Genomic DNA, 8,463 nt, shown 5'->3' with positions numbered 1-8,463 from the left:
GGCCGGGGCGGGCGGAGCCGCGGGGCGGGCCCGGGAGGGTCCCCGCTCGCCCCGCCCCGCCCGGGCCCGCTTTGTTCCCGCCGCAGGTGGCCCGGACCCCGCCGGGCCCGCTTTGTCCCCGCCGCAGGTGGCCCGGACCCCGCCCGGGCCCGGGACAGCCCCGCCGGCAGCGCCGGGGATGCTCGCGGGGCGGCCCCGGGGATGCGGCTCGGCCGGCGAGGGCGCGGCGCGCCGGGGCTCGCCGAGGGAGAAGGGGCCGGACCTTTAGAACAGCATCGCTCGGGGCCGCTTGGGCTGGTGAGCCCCCTGCTCTACCAGGGGCTCCTGCAAGGCTAAGCTGGATCCAGGACAAGAATTTTCTACTGAGCATCCCTGTGCTGGTTGGGGTTGTGTGAAATTTATTCTTCTCCGCGGTAGCGGGCTGTGTTTTGGATTTGTGCTGCAAAAACTGTGTTGATAATTAGGGATGTTTCCTTTATGCTGAGCAGCGTTGACAGCGTCAAGGCAAGAACTTTTCTGCTCCTCGCCCCACCCCAAAATTGTAACAATGAGCTGGGAGGGGGCACAGCCAGGATAGGTCACCCCAGGTGACCCAAGGGACATCCCACATCCTATGGCATCAGTTGATGGGTATAAAGCAGGTTCAGAAGAAGGGAGTGAGGACAATCAGAGTGTCTTCCCAAGTCACCATCACTCATGAGGGAGCTCTGCTGTCCTGGGGATGGCTGAACACCTGCCCTGGGAAGTTGTGAATGAATTCCTTGTTTTGCTTTGCCTGTCTGAGTGACTTCTGCTTTACTTATTGAACTATATTTAGTTTCCTCCCTCCTGATTCTCTCCCCACATCCCACTGGGGGGAAAGGATAGAACAGCTGTGTGCAGCTGAGCTGCGAGCTGGGCTTACGTAAGAAAATATCCAACCTATAGAGTTTGCTATAGGGAAGTGCTTTGGTTACAGAGGCCACGATCACATTTGCTTGCCCAGCTGAAAAACCAAGGAGTAAGGATATTAAAAGATTCCTTAGAACTCAATTCCTACCCCTCATTACTTTGTCATTGTGCACTTCTTTCAAGGATGGTGATTTTGAAATTATAATAGACCCTTTGTTTTGTTTATTAAAGCCTTTTAATTTTTTACTTATTTTGTGTGTTGTGTCTTCACAGCAAGATACTGAATTTAATACAGTTGCCATATAGTCATAGGAATTTACTCACATTGTGCTATATGACCAATTAAATACTATCTACAAAGATCTTACTGGAATTATAGGCATGCCGTAAATTACACAACATATAGAGAAGTAGTTTTGATTATGACAGCCAATCTGTAGGGGGTAAATGAATACAGCCATTATGATCCAAACCATTCAAAACATTATTTGTGACTCCTAAAGCATGCAAGCCAGTTATTGTTCTGCTTTTTAGGAGTTCACTGAAGGGGCAGCAGTCACTACTTCATATGAAACACTGCTCTGGGTTTTTACATCAGAAGCAAAAAAAATCTGAAATTTTATTGTTAATTATCAAATGATGTGGGATAGAAAAAGTTGACAAGTTAAATAATTTGCATTTTCACAAACATGAAGCTTTTCCAAACCTGAGTTAAATGAAAAGCATTGTGATGCACAATTCCAGTAGCAGCACAGTGAGGTTCACTTCCTTATTCCCACACCTATGAATGTTCTTGTAAAGATTTTTATCAGGCACTTCAAATCCTCACAGCACAGCTCCAGCAACTCCCCTGCAGTGAACTGGCAAATAAAATTATTAGGTCTCCTTCAGGACAGGTAACACAATGATGCTGGTCACAGAGTGAGGGTAGCCCTGTTCATCCTGGCTGCTGGGGAGAGCCGCTGACCCCTGTGGTTGCTCAGAGCGAGTTGGGCACTGCAGGAGAGCCCCCAACCAGTGACTGGGGCCAACACCTGTGGCAGAGCCATTTCTGCCTTCCATTTGCTGTATCAGGAACAGCTCTGAGAAGCAGAGTGTTTGTCCAGGGAGGAGAGTGCTCTGATGGTCACTTGACAAGAAATAAAACCCTCCCTAAAGCACAGACTCCATTTCTTATCTAAACAGAAGCAAAAGTTTCCTACTAAGATTATGAGCCTGGCTGGGTGTCAGCATCCAAAGAACTGCCCATCAGCATCCCACTGACCTGAGCTCAGCAGCCAGGGAAAACCAGTGAACAGTGATGCTGCTTTTTGAAGCAAAACATGAAAAGGAAAATAAAAGCGAAGGGAAGAACACATCTCATGAAAACAACCTGCAGAAAGCTGTGATTCCATCTTGGACAGACTAAACATCGGATTAAGAGTCTCAAGCACAAAAAGTGTTAAGGCAAGACAACAGCAGCCACAGCACTGCTGTTACAGACAAACTCAGGCCTGCAAGGACTGTCGTTTTCATCTCCTTTTCACAGGGAAAAAAGGCCAGTAATTGTTTATCAGCATAAGAAAGGCACCCAAGGACATGTAGGAGCATTTAGAAGTGCTGAGGAGTGGCACTGCCTCAGATAACCAAACTTTATCCAACTCAGTTTGCCATGGGGAACCTACAGATTCAAATGTGCTAACATTTTCATCTCTTTGTCTTTTTGTTGAGCCTTGAAGTCCCCAATGTCATTTTGATCCCACACCTGCCTGAGTGATCAGAGGGTGAGTAGCAGCAGCAGCTTGTAGTTCCCAGTGAGGATACACTCTGGAAGGTGCAGCCAACCCAACCCAGGCAAAACAGCTCTCCTGCCACACCTCCTCCCCAGCTCTGCTGCACAGCACAGACTACAGAGAGAGAAAATTTCCAGAGGATATCATATTAGACTGATAGTGGTATCCTTCCCACTTAGCAGTATCACTATAGCACAGAAGATGCACCAAGAAAGAATCTCTGTAAGGTCTGGAACCATATATAGGGGACCCTGCACTGCCTCCACAAAGCCTCCCAAAGGTACTGAAGGGTTAGTGGCAGGCTTGGGCTTTAATTTCTCAATTAAATCCAAGATAAAAGGCACTCAATATTATCAGCCAATAATCCCAATTTTCACTGCTTTCACTGGTTATCTGTGGGCTTTTCTAGCACCTGCACATGAGCCTGTCCCAGAAAAACACTTACCTATATGTTTAATTGAAGCAGGTGATTTACCAAGAGTTTCACTGCACTGGGGAGGGTCCTGCATTCCTGCAGGGAACCTGCCAGCCTCAGTTACCCAGATCTAGATGTGCTTTTTTTGCCAGGCAGGAGGAAGATTATGAATGTCATTATATCTTCCATTTCCCAGCATCAAAATTCCTGTGATATACAGCTGTGATGTTTGAATGTATTTCAAGTACTTAAAAATTAAAAAAGAAATACCCAAACAAACCAACCAGAAAGTGGCCTTAGAATGATATCTGCATACTGACCCCTCTTGATAGCAAAGCCAAGACACAGACTGCCCCAGGTCCACACATGAACTCCTTAGGCAACAAATTTTGTGCATCTTGTGCCTTCTGCCAAAGCAAGGGACAAATGAAGTGCTTGGGTATCTTGATCAGCCATCACTCCTCAGCTGCACATGCAGCCAGCAGCACTGCTGGTGTGCTCAGGGGAAATCTGGAAGTCTCAGGAGAGACAAACACTGTGTGAGGCTGGGTATGGCAGGAGCAGCTGGACAGACACTCAGCTCCTCCCGGGAGCCACATGCCCTGCCACCATCGCTGGAGGTGTCAGTGGCACCTGCCTGCTTCTCCGGGCTGTGGAGGGAGGCTGCTCCAGCAGCAAGAAGCCGCTCCTCAGGCTGCAAAGTCCTACCCAAAGGGCTGCCCTCTGCTGACTGATCCTGCGATCCCGGATGGCACGGGCACAGCCCCTGGCGTGGGAGGAGTGCCAAATGCAAGCGCTGCCTTCCCAGGAGGGAGCACTCAGCTCCGCAGGAGCACACGCTGCTCTCCTTGTTCGCCTCCTCCAGCTCCTGGGATGGAAGTCACGGCAGCTGCAGGTGCATCCTGGCAGTTCCCATCAGCATCCACCGTCATGGAAGGGTTTCAGGGACCGTGGCTAAACTCCTCCTTGCACAAAGGGTCAGTGAAGTAGCACATCCTTAAAGAGAATATTGGCCCAGCAGTTACCAGATTTTTGTATTTAAAAGTTTTCCCAAAGTTTACTTCCTGAAAAATAAGGTAACTTCGTCATATTTAAGAAAATTTGACCAAGATGCTGCTTATGAAACACCCAGCATTAACTATTTTCAGATACAGAACTACAAATAAAATTAATAGCAATTCCAGCTGTCTCTAAATCCCCTCTTCTTCATTTTTTTCATATGTGGCTTTTATTCTTCTGCCACAGAGAACTGAGCAGAGTTAAAACCTCCTCACTCCATGTCTGCTGCACACCCAGACGCTGGAAGGGAGAGAGGTCAAGACGTGGTTGTTGGTGAGGGCCAGCACTGTTCTCACTGTAGAGGTGGAGATTCCTGACAGCAACTGCAGAGCTGCTGCCTGCACCAGCACATCACAAACTGTGTGGTCACACACAACAGTGACAGCACTGCCGTGGCTGCCTCCTGCCCTGCAGGTTCCACCCCTAACCCCAGGGAGAAAGAGCAAGAGCAGTTTCTGAGCAATTTGGGACACCTCAAGTGGCAGACGTTTGAATCTGTTCTAGTGTTTTACTGCTCTGACAGGGGAAAAAAAAAAAATCCCAACCCAACACTTTTTAAATGTTTATTTAAACATAGGAATTTCCTCTGTCTCATTTTTGCCCATGGCCACTTGTCCTTCCACTGGATACCACTGGGAAATCTCCAACATTAACCCAGTCAGGAATTTTTACACATGGGCAAGATCCCCCTGAGATGGCTCTTCCCCCAGGGTGAACAGACCCAGCTCTCCCAAGCTCTCCATACCCTGACTAACCCTTTGTTGGACTCTCTCCAGCAAATCTCTATTTGTGTACTGGGTAGCCCAGCACTGCAGTGATGATGCCCCTGAGCTGTTGCCTCTCTCTTCTGCACCCTGGAGTACAACTGATCAGATGGGAGTGATGGAAGGAAAGCACAGGGTTCAGGCTAAGCCGTAGAGCTCTACTGCAACACAGCAACATCCAGCTTATGAACACTCCCCTATTTATCTTCCTCTGCTTGAAAGCTTTAAAGATTATTTACAATAACTGCCACACAGGAGGATTATTATTATCTCACACAACTCCCATGAGCAGCTCCCTGGCTTGGACAAAGAATACAGCAATTAAGAGATGGATACACACAGCTGCTGGACATCCCTCCTTAGGTCAAAATGCCATTGCTGCTTGGTCTCAGCCCAGTATTCTTCATGACAACTCTGTGAAAAGGCAGAAGAAAAAACTCCCTGATGTTTGTTTCCTTGTATAGATATGTGAGGCCAGCTGGAAAACAGTATGGGGGTGGGGGGGGGGGTCACCACTGTTCTAATAAATCTATTTCACAATATACTCTGCGGAGTAAAGTATTACACAGGCCAATAAAGTAATTTCTCACCCTTGCAACTTTTCTTACTTTGTTACTGCTCTTCATTATTTGTTTTCAGACAGCAAAAGGAAGGAGCAGTTACTTTCATAAAAACAAAGTCTGTTGGAAACCTTAGGCACAAATTGAACTAATCAAAGTCCAGCAGGTCTAAAAAGACAAAAATGGCATTGGGATATTTAGATATGCAAACAGAGGAAGTAAGTGGAAGCAGAATGGAAGATAACAAGGAAACACTTTCTATGAGGCTGGTCACATACTGGGACAGGTTATCTAGGAAAAATGTAGTGCTCATCCCTGGAGATACTTGCTTGGACCTGGGTGAGCAGAGGGGATTGGACTAGAGCTCCAGAGGACTCCCTGGATCTTGAATTACATGTGATTCTGTAACAAGCTGTTCTGTTAATCACCATCATATAATACCAGCCTTCATTCAGGAGGGTACTAAAGGATAGATTTCAATTTATACATGAACCCTACAAAAATCAAAGGAGTTGCGGTTAGTGAAAAACAAACTTTCTGGCACAGCTCTAAACATGTGCTCATCACTTACTGCAGTTAAAGACAAATTTACCCACAGGCTTAAACAACTAGTCGTGTTCCTTTCTGAATGGCCTTTTGTGTGCTGTTCTGTACATAGCACTTGGCTTCACTCATTTTTCGTGCTCCATTTACTGAGCATTATAGTCTGAGCAGAATTCCACACCAAAGCCTGAAGCACCATCACTAAAGCACATCAGTTTCTGACCATGTGAACTGAAAAGCCTCCACTGCATCTTAGCAGGAGACCAATACTATTAGCAAAATACTAGGAAAGCAAAAAGTAGCAGCTATAGACACCAGTATAAAGAATATGGATTCATAACTCTAGCAGCACATCCTCAGAATCAGCCAACAGCTCCCTACAGCCTTCCAGTTTGCTCCCACTTTCACACAATGAAGCAATGTGCTTATAAGCAGTTCTAAAACAAACAAGGTATCATATATGAAACTAGAGAAAACACCTAGAAAACAGACACAGACAAAACAGAAAAAAAATTGCATTGCTGATATTCCAGCCAGAAGCAGCAGGCAAGTTTGCCTCAAAAGGTTAACAGCTTAGCATTCCTTACACTTACAGGTTCACTTTGGCTCATTTGAAGAGTGGCCATTTTCCAATATGTGTTCAGCAAATTGGTAATGACAGGCAAGAAAGGCATAGTGGCCTTCTATGAATGATGAATCGATTCTGCCATGCCTATGGCTACTGCTCATATATTTAATAGTGTTAGTATCATGCCAGTCACAGAATTCAGCATTGCTTTCAGCTAAAAAACAAAAAAAAGAATTTCACCAACCAAAAGAAACAAAGACACCCCTTCCCTTTTTAACTTCAGGAAACATGACTTGTGCAGCATCTAGAAATCAAATTTTAGCATGATTCAGCTACTCGATCTGTTGTTTTTGTCCCTCTGTACGTGCACTGGGCTTGGTGCCCAGCTCTGAAAGACAAAGGTAGCAGAGACACAGCTTTGTTTCCACCCACAGGCACTCACTGCCAGAACTAGCTGCCAGGACCCAGCTACAGCAGAAATGAGGTGCTGAAGATCTGTGACACTCCAGTCAGCTCATTTTATTGATTCTTGGGAAATGACTGGGTTAATTCACATTTCCTGCACCAAGGTTCCTCTGCAATGGCAATTCCTTTGCCTCCTGGGAATTCTCACTCACTTTCTTTGAGCAGAATTTTGATGACATTAATGTCAACCTTTTGCTCTTTAACAGAAGTTGTTAAGTAGCCCCCTGGAAAAAAAACACTCCAGAGAGAGGAACCCTTCTGTACAAAGGGAAATGTTTTATTTCAACAGATCTCCATGCACGCTGTGCCTGTGCTCCAGCCAGGAAAGTCACTGCAGTGCAAGGACACACCCTGACATAGACAGTGAAGGCACTCAACTGAACCCAACAGGCTCAGCAGAGAAATCAACATATTTACCTGCAAGGAGAACCTGGAGGCTGTGGACAAAAGCAGAAGGCAGCACATAAGGTACCAGAGAAGCCTCCAGACCCAGCAGTGGCTGAGATCAGACAGGGCACAGCACCACTCAGACTGGAACAACACTCAACCAACACAACTTTTGGAAGGAGAGAGAAAGAGGCACTGATTTCTGAACCATCAAAACTGAGCAGAACAGTTCAGCTGGGGAAAAAGCATTGAGAATACTAGATCAATGCAAGGGAGCACCAGAACTGTGAGTGCTGAAAAGCTAAATATCAAGATAAATGGAAGTCAATCTTCCTCAAGATCAGCTTTGTTTACTGCCTGGAAAACAAAAAGAATAACCCTTTTTTAATGATCACCTGAGTACTTAACAGGTCCAAACACAAACATCTTAATAGAGTTTCTGGCAGCTAATATGCAAAATCAACAGTGCAACTTATATCTCCAAAGCAGTCATGTTGGAAAAAACAAAACAAAACAAAACCATTCAGATCATTAAGGAATACAGAGGAGACTTTGCACAGAACATGTAAAACAACTGCCAAAATACAGGGTATTCATGTTGTAGGAACCCCTCCCAAAGGCCATCAGCCCCACATGTACCTCCAACACTGCATGTTGACAGCAGCCAGGTCTTCAATCGCTCAAAGCTGGGTTTGACCTATACTCTTCTGTGTATTTCTTGGCAGCTAATAAGAGCTCCCTTCTCCTATTACTCATTCCTAATTTTTGTATTTACTATATTATGGGAAAAGCAGGAATGTAAAAGCAGCGCACACACACACAAAAAAAGCCTACCCAAAAGCCCCAGTGCTCAGCCCAGATGCCTCTTCCTTCAGTCTGGACTTTTAGCTCCAGAGAAAGGAAGGTCACAATGTACCAAGACTCTGGAATTAAGGTACCTGTAAGCAAAGTGATGGCATTGTACTGCATAAAGCAGCTTCTTAACTTCTGTGAGTCAATAAATATGTAGAACATCTGTAACAAACCCTAGACATGTCTG

This window comes from Lonchura striata, chromosome 14, assembly GCF_046129695.1.
Source record: "Lonchura striata isolate bLonStr1 chromosome 14, bLonStr1.mat, whole genome shotgun sequence".
NCBI classification, from domain to species: Eukaryota; Metazoa; Chordata; class Aves; order Passeriformes; family Estrildidae; genus Lonchura; species Lonchura striata.
The sequence above is the reverse complement of the archived record's forward strand: the minus strand, read 5'-3'. Positions refer to the sequence as shown.